The following is an 18,204-nucleotide window of genomic DNA, read 5'->3' as shown; positions in this document are numbered from 1 at the left end:
ATGTGACAATAAATTAAGCACTTAATATATTTTTCAATTATAACAAATAAAACAAAGTAAGCATTTGATATAAACAAAAATCCTAATGAGTCAAAATAAACTTGTCACATGAAATTATTCTCAAATTAAAAAGCATCCCCAAAATTCAATCATTAATCTATGAAGAACAATTGATAAAAATACTAGGCTTCACCCCTAGCCTTAGCTAGAGGCTTAGATACTCATAATATTAAAATACTTTATAATGTATAAATAGAAAGACATAGAAAAGAAATAACTTGAATATTAAGAATAAATCCCTAAATACTCAACTATAGTCCCATGAAGACCTCTGCTTTGTTATTTTCTTTTCTTTTATGCTGTATGGCCTCTTCTCTCAGGCAAGACCGGCGTTGCGGCTCTTCTCCTTTTCAAAATAATAAGAATCCTTTTATAGGGGATTTGTAGTCGGTCTTGACCTTTTGTGTCGCATGCGGTGTCCAATTTCTTCTATTTTCTTATTTTATTGTGGGCCCCATGTTAGCTTTTCTCCTTCTAACTCTTCTTTCTTCGTCTTTGTTTTGCTAGTTCCCACCTACGCATGGCTTTACAAATTCATGGGAAAAGTCTCCTTCGGCTTTTCTTTTCTTTTCTTTTCTTTTATTCCTTTGTTTCTTTTCCTAGAAAGGCAATAACTTGCATTATAATATCATTTTGAGCTCACATTTAATAATAAAATATTATTCCACAATTAAATATAAAATGCAAGAATTAATATAAAATAAGGTAGTATAAAGCTTATTTTAATTTTAATAGACACTTTAATTTAAGCTCTTATACTCCCCCCCCCCCCCCCCCCCCCCAGCTTATTGCTAGTCTCTAGCAATTCAAAACAAAGCATAAGAACAAGGACTCAAGAAAAGAAAAAGTCAAAATACTAACAACTACCAAAGAAATTTCCCGTGCCTTCAAAACTCAGTGTGATTGAAAATTTTAGCCAATGCAAACACTCTCTTAGTGTCCAAATAAAAATGAAAGAAATTTCTATTCGAAAGTATGTTTTGATTCAAGCCTTACCGGTGTTAACACTCAACAATTAAAATCACTCAGAAATAGGTGTAACACTCTCAAGAATATGTGAGTGGAATAATGTAAGCAAAAGGCAAATATCTCACATATAAATCATATGAAAAATGCTTAATCAAGAAAGAACAAGTAGTCTCATGAAAGGATTTACACCACATTCATTGATTAGTCATGAACATGTCTGAACCATACTTTCCTCAAGATCAAAGAAGGACTTTTATTGGGACATAACATAGGGTTAAAGAAAAGGGAAATAAATAACAAAAAGGTGATGGTAAAAGTGAGAAGTATTTCAAGATAAATGGGACTTTGGCTTCTTTTGTATGGTCAATTAATTTCTCTCTCCAATTTTCTTTCAATAAAGTACGTATATTTCTTTTCCGTAGTATACCTTCCACCCTTGAACATCAACCTTTTTTTTTTTTAATTCTTCTTCTCTTTCAATCTTTTCTTTTGATCATTTTTTTAAAAAAAAATTTTCTTCATCTTGTTTTGAATCACTAATCCACCACACCGAAATAATTTGATAAAATTCAATCTTGAAACACTTGAGAAAGGGTTTAAGAAAGAAAGGCTAATTATATGGCTCAATGGGGTGACTAGTGATAGTGTATCAAACGAAGAATGTTGAGGCTCAAAATAAAGAAAAATAGCTTAATCTCATCTCTCAAGGATTTGCATAGTTCTTCTATATTCATGACTTCAAAAGATTCAAGTGTGGCATAAAATACATGATTTTTGCATTCAGCCAAATAGAAGAGTAATGAGGCTAACATAATGAATTTATTTCTGTGCTTCCAAATGACATACGATCTCACAAAAATTTACCCTCTACAAAGAATGATTGGCTCAAAACTCACAAGGGTTAGAAATCTCCACATTTGTTATCCTCAAGATATTCTAAGTCACTTATGTCCTTAACAAAGAGTCATGTTTATGTGGCCATGTGCATGTGCCATAAATTGACCATGAAGGCAATGACATTTTTTAGCAGAAGTAGCATAATGAACTTAAAACATAAAACTCATGCTAAAGAAGCAAACCTTTTTTTTTGTGAAAATATAAAACAAAACAACACAAAAACAACCACAAACATCAAGCATCAAGCTCCTCTCCCTAAAACTTACATTGTCCCTAATGTAACAAAATAAAGCAAATAAGTAAAGATTAAGGAGACACTACAAAAAACAGGGACTTTATTGATGTGGCAAATAGTAACTCATGTTTGCCACATCAAAAATTTTTGACGTGCCTTTATTCCACAAGTCAATAATTATAATTAGGTAGTAAATTAATTATACAATATGTATTAAAAAAAATTAGGTAGTAAATTAATTTTAATTGGTATGAAAAATTAATTGGTTAACAAAATTAGATAACAATATTAATTGGTACCTATGTTAAGTAACAAAATTTAATTGGTATATGTCGTCATATAGTAAGAGATATATTCAAACCCATTAAAATTTTATTTAACTAGTTAATGCTCTTGTCTCTTATATGCAATGCTTTCACTATATATGGTTTTTATATATACATATATGTGCTTTATATTCTTTAATTTAGGGCTATTAATTAATAGTAGGTAACAAAATATACAAGGTTATTAATTAATAATAAAAATTATGCAATGCTTTTATTATATATATATATATATATATATATATATATATATATATGTGTGTGTGTGTGTGTGTGTGTGTGTGTGTGTGTGTATGTGCGCGCGCTTAATTTGTATTCTTTAATTTATTTGAAAATAATTAATATTAGGTAACAAAATATATATATGGTTATTAATTAATAATAAAAATTATGCAATGTTTTAATTATATGATGACTTTCTTGACGTGTTCTTGACATGCCACATGTGACACGTCAATAATTTATTGACGTGTCTACTGTAGACATGTCAAGAAACGTCATCGAAAAGGCGCCAGACCAGCTCGAACGCTTTTTCTTTTTTTTTTCTGTCATTTTCCCTCCTCTTTTTTTTTCTCCTCCAGCGTGCGCCCACAGCCTTCCTTTTCAAATAAGTTGTCATTTTTTTTTTCTTTTTCTTTTCTTCTTCTAGATGAGATCTCTTCCTTATTTTCATTTATTTCTCCTTCTCGTTTCAACGAATTTCTCCTTATTTTCATTTTAAAGTATAAATGCTTGAATTTAAGTTATTCTATATCCATTAGTCTCTTATATAGAAGTTTTTTTTTTTTGGTTAAATTTGCTAACCCACTTTTAGATTTGTTCTTCCACATTATTTGGGGGTTTAACGTATTTTCGGAATTTCTACGGGATGTTTAGAGATCGGAGTACTTGTGTAGTGAATCCATGATGAGATTTTGGGAATTTTCCTTCAATAGTTAGATATATATGGGCGTTCAACATTTGTAGGGATTTACGTGGGTTTTAAGTTGCAACTGGATTTTTGCTGATAAAGTAAACATGAAGTAAATTTAATTGAAAAAAGAAACTTCCGGAAATTTTTATTTTTTTAATTTTTTTAAAAACTTTAGTGACGCGCCACTTTTTGACACGTTAAAATTTTTTTTGACGTACCACTTTTTGACACGTCAATAAATTATTGATGTGGCGAAACTGCCACGTCAAGAAAGAATTTTTAACGTGCCAATTTCTGACACGTCAGTAATTTTTGACGTGTCAAAATTGGCACGTCAAAAAATTAGAATTTTTGACACCTACCTTATTTACCTATGACACACATCAATACTAACACGTCAAAAAAGGTTTTTGACATGTCAGAAACTATTGGTCAACAAAAACCTTTTTTTTTTTTTTTTATTTTGTGTAGTGAGAGTACTTTGAAGTGATGAAACAAATTGACAGTTGTTACCAGCGAAAGAAATTTAGAAAACAAAAAATGAAACAAAAACAAAGATAACCTAAACTACGACACAAAAACTAACACTAATTGATTGCAGATCTTAACATGTATGATTCTCTATTTCATCTTTTTCTTGTCTGCAATCTTCAACACATCATGCTTTTATAGTCTTTCGCAACATCAAATGACTTACCCTCGTGGAAAGTATCAAGTTCGGATGGGTTTACCACAACAAAGTCATTCTTCGATATTAAATGTTTATACTTGTGTGCCATCAGCAAGGGTTTTAATTTAACCTTCGGGACATTCTCACTTGATGGCAAAAGGCTAGCTCATGAGGTGGTAATTCAATTATAGGCTTCCATACATTTACCTCTAATCCATGTGTAGAGTCCTCACAAAAAATAAAATCACAAGAGTTAGTCAAGCAGGATTCTACAATGTGACCATAAATTAAGCACTCAATACATTTTCGAATCATAACAAATCAAACAAAGTAAGCATTTGATATAACAAAAATCATAATGACTCAAAATAAACTTGTGACACGAAATTATTCTCAAATTAAAAAGCATCCTCAAAATGTATAAATAAAAAAACGTAGAAAAGAAATAACTTGAATATTAAGAATAAATCCCTAAATACTCAACAATAGTCGCATGAAGCTCTCTGCTTTGTTATTTTCTTTTCTTTTACGCCGTATGGGCGCTTCTCCCGACCAAGACGGGTGTTGCGGCTCTTCTCCTTTTCAAAATAATAAGAATCCTTTTATAGAGGATTTGTAGTCGGTCTTGACCTTCTGTGTGGCATGTGGTGTCCAATTTCTTTTGGCCAAATGGACTATTTAATCCATTTGTAAATAGACTTCTTTCTAAGATCCTAGGTGACATAAGTCTACAATCTTTATCAAGGAATTACTTTGATACAATATAGGCTTTGTTGTTTGAGGGTACTTGTAGTTCTTGATGATGTGGATCAATTACTCCAATTAGAAAAATTAGGTCGAAAAGGTAATTTGTTTGGGTTAAGTAAAATTATCATAACAACAAGAGATAAAGATTTACTTCGTGCACACGGAGTTGATTTAGTATACCAGGTGAATAAGTTGGATCACATTGAACCACTTCAACTCTTCAGTCGAAATGCCTTTAAAAGTGGCAAACCTAACGGTGATTTTATGGAACTCACTGAACATGTAATAGGTTATGCAAGGGGCCTTCCACTGGCTTTAGTATTGCTAAGTTCGGATCTATCTAGTAAAAGCTTGCATGAATGGAAATGTGCATTGGAGAGGTATAAAAGCATTCATAATAAAAAAAAATTCACAATATACTTAGAATAAGTTATGATGGGTTGGAGGATATTGTGAAAGATATTTTCCTTGACATTGCATATTTTTCAAATGAGAAAAAGTAGGTAATGCAAGGAAAATACTAGACAAGGGTGATTTCTTTTCAGATTATGGTATAAAAGTGCCTGTTGATAAGTCTCTCGTATCTATTGATGAGTTTGAGAGATTAACTATGCATGACTTGCTACAAGAAGTAGGTAGAGAAATTGTTCGTCAAGAATCACCCAAAGAACCTGGCAAACGTAGTAGGTTGTAGTTTCATAAAGATGTTTCTAACAAATTATTAACAAATTACTCATTTTATTATTGGAATATATATAGTGACACATGTCGTCATTTTATTGGCTCTCATGTGGCACACTAACGGAATTCGTCAAGTGTTCTGATCGAATTTGACTGCAGGGAGCAAATTGTTACTTATGAAAAAGAAACTATTGTAAATTATAAAAGTTTTTTTAACATAAGTCTTAGCGTACTTTTTTCTAGGACATGACAATTTCTCTACCCACTTCTTATAGCAAGTCATGTATAGTTAATCTCTCAAACTCATCAATAGATGTGAGAGACTTATCCACAAGCACTTTTATACCATAATCTGAAAGGAAATCACCCTTGTCTAGTATTTTCCGGACATTACCTACTTTTCTCCTTTGAAAAATATGCAATGTCAAGGAAAATATCTTTCACATTGTCCTCCAACCCATCATAACTTATTCTAAGTATACAGTGAATGCTTTTTTATTAGGAATGCTTTTATACCTATTCAATGCACTTTTCCATTCATGCAAGCTTTTACTAGATAGATTTGAACCTAGCAATACTAAAGCCTGTGGAAGGCCCCTTGCATAACCTATTACATGTTCTGTGAGTTCCATAAAATCATTGCTAGGTTCGCCACTTTTAAATGCATGTCGACTGAAGAGTTGAAGTGCTTCATTGTGATCCAACTTATTCACCTGGTATACTAAATCAACTCCGTGTGTACAAAGTAAATCTTTATCTCTTGTTGTTATGATAATTTTACTTCCTAAGCCAAACCAATTACCTTTTCCAGCTAACTTTTTTAATTGAACTAATTGATCCACTTCATCAAGAACTAGAAGTACCCTCAAACAGCAAAGCCTATATTGTATCAAAGTAATTCCGTGATAAAGATTGTTAATCATTAGACTTACGTCACCTAGGATCTTAGAAAGAAGTTTATTTTACAAACGGATTAAACCATCCATTTGGCCAGAAGTTTCTCTAGTGTTTTCAAGAAAACAACTACCTTCAAACTATGTGGCAATTGAGTTGTAGGTGGCTTTGGCGAGAGTTGTTGGGTGGCCCCTCTTATGCGGGGACCACATGGACTACAACAAAACAAAGAGTTTTGTTTGTAGTAGAATTCTAACACACTATACCTGTGTTTATAAGAGACAAAAAGAAGAGAAAAATAAGGAGAAGAAAAGTAAGAGTGCGGCACTGGGAGAGAAAGAAAAAGAAAAAGGAGAAAAAAAAAGGGTTCAGACTATTCACATCTGTCAAAGACTGGAGGTTCTTTTGTGGCCCAATCTTGATGCAATTTTAGAGTGTTGCTCCTGACGATGAGTGCTACGTATTGACTGGTGTCGATCGTTGGAATTCCTCTCCAATCGCTTGGTTGCTAATACCTACTTGGTGAGATCTTTCTTTATTCTTGTTGGAATCCACTTTTGGATGATGAATTTAGGTTTAATCCAAGAATGCATGTACTCTTGATGTGGTGATAACCTCTAGATATTTCTCTAGGGAAGACAATTGTAAACTCATTATTGTTGATAGTGGAAGATTTAATTGGACTAGGTCCCGTGGTTTTTACCTTCGCATTTGAGGGTTTTCCAGGTAAAAATCTTGGTGTCTTGCTTGTGGGTTTGCCTGATTATTATTGTGCTACTGTGTTACTATTTAATTTGCACAAAGAGGGGTAGATTAAATCCGCTGAGCATCTGAAATTGGTGTTCACCCCTAACACATTATTTGGTAAACACCTATATATTCAACCTCACTATTGTTAGAAATAATGCAAAATGTGTTCCTATTAAATAGCCTAATTCTTAACAATTATAGGTGTGTTCGAAGTCTTTTTATCTTTTTTTTCCGAGTTTCCTTATGTTTTCTATGTACTATATCTCATCTATAAAAAATAAGAAGGTTATTTATATGTTGACTTAGTTAAATCTAAACATTTAATTAAATAATATTTATAATGTTTAATGAATCTAGATAATCTTTCTACAAGTTATAAAGAAAAACAAAATCCTGTATTTGTGATCTTAAGCAAAATTCAATATCCAAAAAGAGTTGTCATCCAAGTGAGACTACAACTAAAGTCATTGCAAATCTTGTTTATAAGCTTATAAACAAATGCACAGATTTGTGTTAAATATCGTACCTTTAATAATACTCAAAGCAGCAAGAGAAGATTGTGCAATATTCAGTCCAGCCATGAGGCAACCATGGTGATGTAGCGGTTGAAAAGGGGAAGGAAGTGCAGGCCACGGTTGTGTAGAAGATCCTCACAGATCAATGCAAACATAATTGAGTAAACCTTTTTTCAATTTCTAAATGTGTAAGTAAACCTTGGTTTGTATGTTCTTTCATTCATCCCCTTATGTTTTTTGTTAAGTTGAGTTCATTGCCATGGAAAAGATCAACCAAATTTCTTATATGAATTGTCATTTTCACTCGGTTTAATTAGGACCACTACAAAAGGACCCCAATTGAAGGCAAGAATTTGATTTCAAGCAGCTTGTGGAGGCATTACAATTTGAATGTTCCATTGAAGAATTTGAGCTCTTTGTTGTAATTTCTAGAAAAATTTGGTTTCGCTGGAACATGGTAGTTCATGGTGGGGGATTTTTTAGACCCTAATATTGTAGCAAAAGGGGCAGTGCCATCATATGAAGTATATAAGAAGATTGTAGGACAGGATGAAAAAAGAAGAAAAAAAAAGAATGGAGAGCCTATCTATCCATGCTGGAAAGCCCCCCACGATAGTGAACGCAATCAATGTTAAGAGACAAACCTGGAGAAGATATGGCCACATTGTGGAATCTGGATGATATCAAAAATGTTCAAGGTGGCAAATTGTTCATATAAAAAGGGAGACAAATTTTGCTGCCCATGAACTAGTCAAATTGGTTGTCTACCAAAGTATAAATCAGGTTTGGAGTGAAAAAATTTCAAGATGTATCAGTGACCTGGTTTTGTTCGGGCGTCATGCTCTTATTTTTTGATATGAATAAAGAATCAAAGATGATGTAATTCTTTTCAAAAAAAAAAATCACTAACACACTTATATACACCAAATATATATTAAAGAGAAATTAACAAGAATAAATGAATATTTCCTTTGTTTGCATTAGTGTGAACGTTTCCTTTGACAGCATTAAATACCATATTACTTGCTTTTCTTTTCTTTTTGTCTTCTACACTTTAAACCTAAACATGATTTGCTCATACGATTTCATTACACAAGTAATTTCCTTAGCTGCAGTTACCATCTTTTTCTATTTCTCAACATTTACAGCAATCATATGATGATGGCTAATAGAGTCGAGGGAGGTCAGGTAATTCTCTCAAATGCTTTGCTCAGCCATTTCCTTCTACGTACGCTTGAATAGACAACAGACCCAATTCTCCAAATGGAAGTTACAAACAAAACACACAGGTCTTTCCTTATATCTCCTCTTCTCTTCAATATGTTTCCTTCTTCCCTCATGCCCACAAGGTGGACTTTGAAAAAATATAATAATACAAAAGGAAATGCTATATGTTCTTCAAGAGTTCTCCTAGTGTCCTCCCAACTGTGATGTGACTTTTAAAATCACCAATAGATTAAAAGTCAATAATGATAATCTCTAGATTTAAAGTCAATATTAATTCACCAATGGCTTTTAAAATGTTTCTTTTAAAATCACCAATAGATTTTGTTGGGATTTTCCATTAAATCCCAACAAAATACCCCTTTTTAGAAAAAAATATTTAAATTTTTTTGCATGCTGTTAAATGTGAACCAATGCCTTAATCTTTGTAATTTTTTTCTTTTCTTCTTTTTCCTAAAACAAATTGGAGTATATTGGAAAAATTTAGTGGATGGGTGTGATTGCAAACAATTGAAAGATAGATACACTAAATTGTGAGAAATTAAACTTTATGGGGACATTGCAAAAGTGATGACAATTCAAGGGGGTTAAGTGAAGTTTTCCCAAAAAATTACTTAAGACTCCATACGAAAAGTATAAATGACAAATAACTCCCTATCTTGAACTTTTATTTGAAATTTTGACAAAAATCGTGCCCAACCATCCTAAATCCTTAGGGGTGGTTCGGCCACCTCATTGGCCAATTTGGAGTGGTCCAACCGAACCCTATATATATTTTTTTGATTTTATATTTTGATTTTTTTATTTTTATTTTTTTTTGTTTTTTCTTTTTTTATTATAAGAAAAATGTGTTGTATTATTATTAGTACAAATATGACATTTGGGGATTGAGATCCCCTAGAATTCCCTTTAAATTTGAGATTCCCAGCCATTCATCTCATCCAAACGTCTAAAATAAGTCATGTTTTCTCATTAAATGCTAAAACATGGCTTACTTTAGACGTTTAGATGAAATGAACAGCTATTTTTATGAATTTGAGAATCTCAAATTTAAAAAGAATTCTAAGGGATCTCAATCCGCCATTTAGAGGGCTTTCTATGCATTTGGAGGGTTTTCTACAATAAGTTTAGACCGAAAATGAAGGTGGAGAGTTGTGTTATTTATGCTCACATGAAGAGTTTTAAGAAGTGACGGAGCCACGTGGAGACCAATAAGAGCGATGGCCCCAACTAAAGCTGGAAAAAAAAAAAATTAAGTCTTATATGTTTGGCTAATGGCCCCTCCAAAAATAGTCAACAACCCAACAATTAGCCTGTATGTGGTTGTGTGCATAGTTCAAGTTGTTTCTCTTTAATGTAGTGGGTTTGCTATTTGCAGCAGAAAACTCCCATAAAGCTGGTCAAAGTCCATCTTTATAAGCTTGTTGCCATTGCCGACAAGTTTCTCATTTTTCTTTAATTTGACGCGTCGCGAGCATGTGACAACTTGTATTATTATCTTGACAAACTTGAATAATTAGGGAGGTATAGCTAGCGGTTCTGCAATTCTCTCTCAATTTTCTCTACTAACTAGTACTCTTGCAACTTCGTCCATGGCCTTCCACACAGCTTCTTCGTCATTCTCTTATTCCATATTTGAATGGGATGTATTCTTGAGTTTTAGAGGTGAAGATACTAGTAAAACATTCACTGCTCATCTGTACACATAATTACGTCGAAAAGGAATCAACACCTTCATGGATGACAAACTTCGAAGCGGAGAGGAAATTTCACAGGCACTTGTCAAAGCCATTGAAGAGTCAAAGATTTCGATCATTGTACTCTCTAAAAACTACGCATCATCCCTGAAAAATGCTATGCCAACTCAAAAAACTTGTTTATCACAATTTATGAGGAATTAATACTATGAAGCAATAAACAATTCAATCACCCAAAATATATAAAGCAATAAAGAGGCAGACACAGATATTTTGGTTACGAAGAGGAAACCTTTTAGAAACCGATCTAAAAGTAAAACCTCACCGGGGCAACCAAACCCAGGAAATGACTATCAAAAGATTATCCAGAGATTATAGACACTAGGAACACTTACAACCCTTTGCAAGACCTTGGCTCTGTAAGATCGACAAGCCTACAACTCGTCTCCTTGCTCACAATCTTCTTCAACGTGATTCTCCTTTACCTAACCCTTCCGATAGACTTCTCAACTACCGATTTATCAAAGGAATAACTAAAACTCTAAGAGATTCAATTGAACGCTCACCACATATGATCTCTTTTAGCACAGCCTCCGACGAACTCTCTGTGGGCGAAAATTTGTGCCTCTCTCTCTCTAATAATGTATATATATAAATACATCAAACACTAGACCTGGGCCACTAATAACACGTTTTTGGGCATAATAGGTACGGGGTGTCCGGACAGGTTAATGGGCTGTCCGGACACGGCCTTGCAGAGTAAAAATAGGGTTTCTGGAAATACGATCCGAACACGGGGAAGGCTTGTCCGAACAGGGCATGCAATGGGTGAAACAACATTCTGGAAATTTTGTCCAGCCTTGATCAACAGCTCCGGTAGATGAGCTTTTGTGGTCCGATTGAGCTGAAATTTTGCAGGGACGTTCATAACACATGAATCAACATTATGAACGGTGGAGATTGGACTCTGTGCATTCTATATCAGTGTTTCAGCCCATGAGTAGTAGCCTCTGCATTTTGGAACTGAATTAAGCCAACACAAGAACTAATAAACTCCCCCTTTGGCAATTTGGTGACAAAACCAAAATGCGGAGCCATTCCCATTGTTTCCCCATATTTACTCCCATTTTTTGTCCCAAAATGACAAAAGGTCTTCATATTTCCTGAAACACTTCACAAAATACATCAAGGCATATGTGGAACAAGAATACATAAATAAAACTCATGAAAAAAAAAATGATGTAGAATGCAAGATCATAAAGAAACATTAGCAAAACTCCCCCTCAATGTATGACTCAATTATCACCAAGAAACTGGAAGAGAAAAACATGTTTCTCCCCCTCAAAAGTCAAATGAACACACATGATATACACATCAATGACTCATGTATTGCACAATGAATATCCCAAACATGCTCCAAATATGTAAAATATACATGAGACTAGAAATGGCACGAAACTCATATTGCTTAACCCAAGCAAAGAAAAATGTTCCATTCCACCCTAGCTTTTGTGGTGTGTGTGTAAGCCATCCAAAGAGAAAAATTTTCAACTTACAAAATGAGGAGAAAGTTTCACCACCATGAGGTTTTGACAAGTATATCAAATCAAAAGTCAAACCTTATCATACTAGGGCCTAGCCACTCTCATCCTATACATTTCTCTTTGTAAAACATTTTGCACAAGTTTGACACAGTGAAATAAATTTCTTTAGGAATATGATCTTTTGATTTTATTTGTTTCACTATTTTGTTTATTTTTCTCTTTGAGAAAATGTCCTGAAAACTTTTGGTGCTTATCACAAAAGAGAAAGTAGGAATTTTTAAGCCCTAGGTTCAACTAGCATATGGTCAATTTGAAAAATATGAGTAGTCAAAAACCTCATATGGTTGCCTAACAGACCTCACAAATAAAGTGAAACAAAACCTCAATTTAAGCTTAAATGTGCACAAGAGATAAAGCATAGGCAAAATGTACTACATAGGCTCAAGCTTTAGGTAACCACAAAAACAAGTCCATTGACACAAATTTTCATCTCATGCATATTAAGAACATTCCAAGACGTAAGGAATTAAATCCATAATAAGCAACATGAGAAATTAATGGACTATCTAGGTGCATAAGACAAAAGAAAGAAAAGAAAACAATCAAAGTAACATATTTTTGTCTTTTCGGAATTTTTCACAAAAGAAATGCACACAAATGAAAACAAATGCAAAACAAACAAAAATGTAATGCAAAAAAAACAACATGCTTGAATTGAGATTACAACAGACAATACATGAATGTCCTTTAGCATTAAACTTTTATCACTTCATATAGGTCCCACTACAAAATAATGATTTGGTTTAATAACTACTTCTTGGTCTTCACAAGACATTTCACATTCATGAACACTTGATTAGGAAATAGACAAAAATCTTGGTGGTCCGCACACAACACCTCATCTATAGGCCTTTCAAAGATCATAACATATGAATTTCTTAAAAAATCCATTATGAATATGCCTCATAACAAGAATCTCAAAACAACCATGTATACAATCTTCATACATAAAGTGTAACAACAAAAACAATTCACTCCATAAACAAGAAAGCAAAAACAAAAAAAATGCAAAGCATAGAAAAATAACATGCTCTAGGATATTCAAAAATAGGCAAAATACTCAATCCTAGGCTTGTTATTGACTCACCTAACTCTAGGTGAGATCACTACCACTCCCCCTCAATGGGTGAATTTTATAATCCTTCCTAACCCACTCTTGGACAATCTTAGGACCAGATTTATGATGCACACAGGGTCTCAATTTAAAACAATTTGGTCGAATATGACCAACTTTGCCACAATGATAACAGGTGGGAACAAACCTTTGAGAAGGTTGTCATTTATTAGGAGGGATATATTTAGACTTTGATCTAGGCAAACCCGACTCTGTATCACATTTTTCTTTCTTAGGAGAAGCCAAGTTTTTCCAGAGTCTTTGGGATTTAAACTGAAACCAGTTTGGTCTGATGTGACCAATAATCCCACAATGGTGGCATGTCGGAACAAACTTAGCTTGAGTTTGTTTCTTAGAAGAAGTCTTCGATTTGGGCTTCACACAATTATTCAAACAAGAGTTTTTGCCCTTATCCAAACAGACTTATTAGCCTTGACTTCTTTAAAATTCATAGGCTTAACAAATAAGGTTTTTCTTTCAGATTTAGAAGCATGCGAAGTAAAGTAAACACCATTATCAACAATCATACTATGCTTGTTATCAACACAGAAAAAACTTTTCAGATTATCACTAGAGAATTTTTGTGAGAGTTCTTTCAAATCATTCTCAAGTGATATATTTTTTTTAACAAGCACAGACATCTTAGAATTTAAAGAATCAATCAAGGCATATGATTTAGACAATTCATTCATCAAAGACTCTTTTTCTTGTTCTAGAGTTTTAAAATTCTTACAAATCTTTTTGTATCTGTAGGACAGTTGACTATACTCATTAGAGAGGATCTTGTACACATCGTCAAGATCATCAAAATCAAAGGAGTCAATGACAAGGGACTGAGATGTATTCATAGTAAAAAAGCGTCAAGGATCTCACTCAGGAATTTAAGCCAAACAGAGTGAACCCGCTCTGATACCAATTGAAAAACGCTATGCCGACTCCAAAAACTTGTTTATCACAATTTATGCAGAATTAATACTATGAAGCAATAAACAATTCAATCACCCAAAATATATAAAGCAATAAAGAGGCAGACACAGATATTTTGGTTACGAAGAGAAAACCTTTTAGAAACCGATATAAAAGTAAAACTTTTCCGGGGCAGTCAAACAGACACTAGGAACACTTACAACCCTTTGCAAGACCTTGGCTCTGTAAGATTGACAAGCCTACAACTTGTCTCCTTGCTCACAATCTTCTTCACCGTGATTCTCCTTTACCAGACCATTTCGATAGACTTCTTAACTACAGATTTATCAAAGGAATAACTAAAACTCTAAGAGATTCAATTGAACGCTCACCACATATGATCTCTCTTAGCACAACCTTGGACGAACTCTCTGGGGACGAAAATTCGTGCCTCTCTCTTCTATAATGATGTATATATATCAGTACACCAAACCTTAGACCTGGGCCCACTAAAAACACATTTTTGGGCATAATAGGTATGGGGTGTCCGGACAGGTTAATGAGCCGTCTAGACACGGCCTTATAGAGCAAAAATAGGGTTTTTAGAAATGCGGTCCGAACACGGGGGAGGCCTGTCCGTACAGGGCATGCATTGGGTGAAACATCATTTTGGAAATGCTATCCAGCCTTGATCAACAGCTCCGGTCAATGGGCATTTGTGGTCCGATTGAGTTGAAATTTTGCAGGGACGTTCATAACACACGAATCTACGTTATGAATGGTGGAGATTCGATTATGAGCATTCTATATTTGTGTTTGAGCCCATGAATGGTAGCCTTTGCATTTTGGAACTGAATTAAGCCGTCACAAGAACTAACAATCCCGATGGTGCTTGGACGAGCTGATGAAGATCCTCGAGTGCAGAAAGACAAGGGAGATACTAGTTCTACCACTGTTCTATGACGTAAATCCTTCGGAAGTACGGCATCAAACCAATAGGGTTGGAGAAGCATTCACTGAACTTGCAAAAAGGTTCAACGATGATGAAATGAAGGTGGAAGGGTGGAAGAGAGCCCTAAAAGAAGTGGCCAATTTATCCAGGATGTATTTGGGAAACAAGTATTTCTAACCACCTTCACTTCCTTCTGTATTGTTCTTTTTTCTTCTAATTATGGTACATCCCATGTACACATGTTTTAATGCATGCATGTGAACTATTTTACATTTAAAAATGTCTACTTGTAATTAAGCTTTTAAATAATCTTTGTTCTAAAATTAATTAAACTTGGCGGATTCTTTTGTTTTAGATGGGATAATTTGCTTAAATAACTTTTTCATGACTTAAAAAAAAAAAAAAAAAAAAAAACAGAAAATGAACTTTCCAATTGTTGCGCACATATCGGGGTTGTTTGTCAAACTCCTCCCCACCCCTAAATATTATTCACTTCCTTTCTTCAAAAAAATCAACATTAAAACATTTTTATTTTTGTATCACATCATTTATTTTTTACTACTATTCAAATAAAAAAATTACTATAAAACAAAATTTTCTACTTTTCAATTCCACTTTTTCACTTTTCTATACCAATTATTATTATTATTATTATTTTACAAAAAGTATGAATAGTGCTATGGTGCATAACAAACCCCCTCATAGTTATGTATCACTAACTTTTCTTTCTCTTCCAACTTTTTTTAATACATAATTTCACTTCTTTTTATCAGAAGGTAACTCATTAGTTAGTATGTTTTGTTATCTTTTTGTATCGGTAGGAATGAATCTGAAATTATTGACGAAATCATCGAACGGTAGAATTCAAAATTAGTTAATAATACATACTTTCAAGTTGCCCAATATCCAATTGGAATAAAGTCTCGTGTATAGGATATGAAGTCGCTTTTAGATATAGAGAATAATGACAGCACATGCATGATAGGGATCTTCGGAACTGGTGGGATTGGTAAGACAACTCTTGCCAAAGCCATCTACAACTCGATTGCTTCTCATTTTGAAGATAGTTGTTTTCTTGAAAACATTAGAGAAACTTCCAACAAAAAGGGCTTGATCCATTTGCAAATTAAACTCATTTCTAAAATCCTAGGAGGTTCAAGTCAAATGGTTGACAATGTTGATCAAGGAATTACTTTGATACAACAAACGCTTCGCTTAATAAGGATACTTCTAGTTCTTGATGATGTGGATCATTCAGACCAATTAGAAAAGATAATTGGAAAAGGCAATTGGTTTGGTTTAAGAAGTAGAATCATCATAACAACAAGAGATAAACATTTACTAACTAAACATCAAGTTTTAACCTACGAGGTGAAGGAATTGGGTTACATCAAAGCTCATAAGCTCTTTAGTTGGCATGCCTTTAATAGAGATAGACCTGATGATGATTATGTAAAAGTCACAAACGATGCAGTGTGTCATGCTGGAGGATTGCCACTAGCTTTGCAAGTGCTAGGCTTGAGTCTAAAAGGTAAAGATATCTTTTATTGGAAAAGTAAATTGGACAAGTACAAAATAATTCCTCACGATGATATTCAAAAAAGACTTTGAATAAGATTTGATGGATTAGATGAAAATGCAAAGAATATTTTCCTTGACATCGCTTGTTTCTTCAAAGGAGAGAAACATATAGTGGTTTTCACTCATATAGTGGCATCAAAGAGCTAAAAGATAAATGTCTCAAAACTGAGTTTTCGGATAAAGCATTGGAGATGCATGACTTGCTGCAAGAAATGGGTCGAGAAATTGTTCGACAAGAATCACCCGAAGAACCTGGCAAACACAGTAGATTATGGTTTGATGAAGATGTTCGTTATGTTCTAGAAGAAAATATGGTAAGAATTATGTTAAAACTCCCTTTAAATTTTACATTTGTTTCTTTTTCATGAGTTAAGCTACTAGGAAAATATATATTTTACAAAATAACAATATTGCTTCAAGTTTGATGGTTATCTGACTTCAAGGGTTGAATATTCATCTAAAAATTGTGATGTTCGTAATAGAAGGAGAACATGTGAGGTTAATCCCACCTTGAAAAAAAAATATATATATATATATATATATATATATATATATATATATATATATATATATATATATATATATATGAGAAATTCTAATTAAAAATTATATTGAACTTTATAAAAAGTTTAAATATAATTCTTGGAATTTTTTATTTTTTGGTAAAACACATTTCTCAAAACAAACTACAAAAAAAAAAAAAAAAAGTTTTACAAAAAATTAAATACAAAACTTTTAGGGAATGTCCTACAGCTTCATAATCGAAAATTTTGCAAACACATACTTCTAGCTATTTAAAGTGAGATGGTTGGTCTTAACAATACATACATACAACCTTTGTCAATTTTTACAATTTTTCTTAGTATCTTGCCTTTTCTTTTATGAACAAGTAAGGGTAATATGTAAATATAAATATAACATAAACATTCATTTTGAGAATGTGATCAGTAGTTACTTTAAGGCATGCCAAATTACTCATTTTGAATGAGTGGATATACAGGATAACATAATAGCAGAGGTTGGACAAGATGAAGAACATCCTCACGATCAAATTGCAATTATTGTTGGAGTCTGCAGTGATGGTAATGAAATCTATTTTCCTCATGGAGATTACCATAAAACTTGCTATGGATCATTGCGTTCTGATCAAGTATGGTTGCATTCCTATGTTCTTCTAGAAGATTTTAAGCTAACGAGAGGAGATAATCTTCAAGTTTGCTTAAGTATTTTCCAGTATCATACAGGTTTGAATTTTATATCGGTGAAACATTCAAAGTTAGTGTTTTTTAAAAGTTGCGGATTCCATTTGGTACGAAAGCATGAAGAAAAAGCGATAGATTTAATTCAACCTTGAAATAGATGCCATGATGATGATGATGAATGATAATGGCAAATTGGAATCCAAATTTTACCTACAACAAAAGCGACATTCTTCAACACCTGGCACTTAGAAATCGTATGAAGAGAAT

The 18,204-nt window shown here is 33.2% G+C and overlaps 1 pseudogene; it reads left to right on the top strand.

Annotated features, from left to right (window-relative positions):
- The first annotated feature begins 10,470 nt into the window (after positions 1-10,470).
- LOC148584569 (disease resistance protein RUN1-like) lies at positions 10,471-17,985 on the top strand (annotated as a pseudogene).
- The last annotated feature ends 219 nt before the right edge of the window (positions 17,986-18,204 follow it).

Source organism: Corylus avellana, chromosome 7 (assembly GCF_965113065.1).
Source record: "Corylus avellana chromosome 7, dhCorAvel1.hap1.2, whole genome shotgun sequence".
Classification (NCBI taxonomy): Eukaryota; Viridiplantae; Streptophyta; class Magnoliopsida; order Fagales; family Betulaceae; genus Corylus; species Corylus avellana.
Note: the sequence above shows the minus strand (reverse complement) of the source record. Positions and strands in the feature narration are given on the sequence as shown.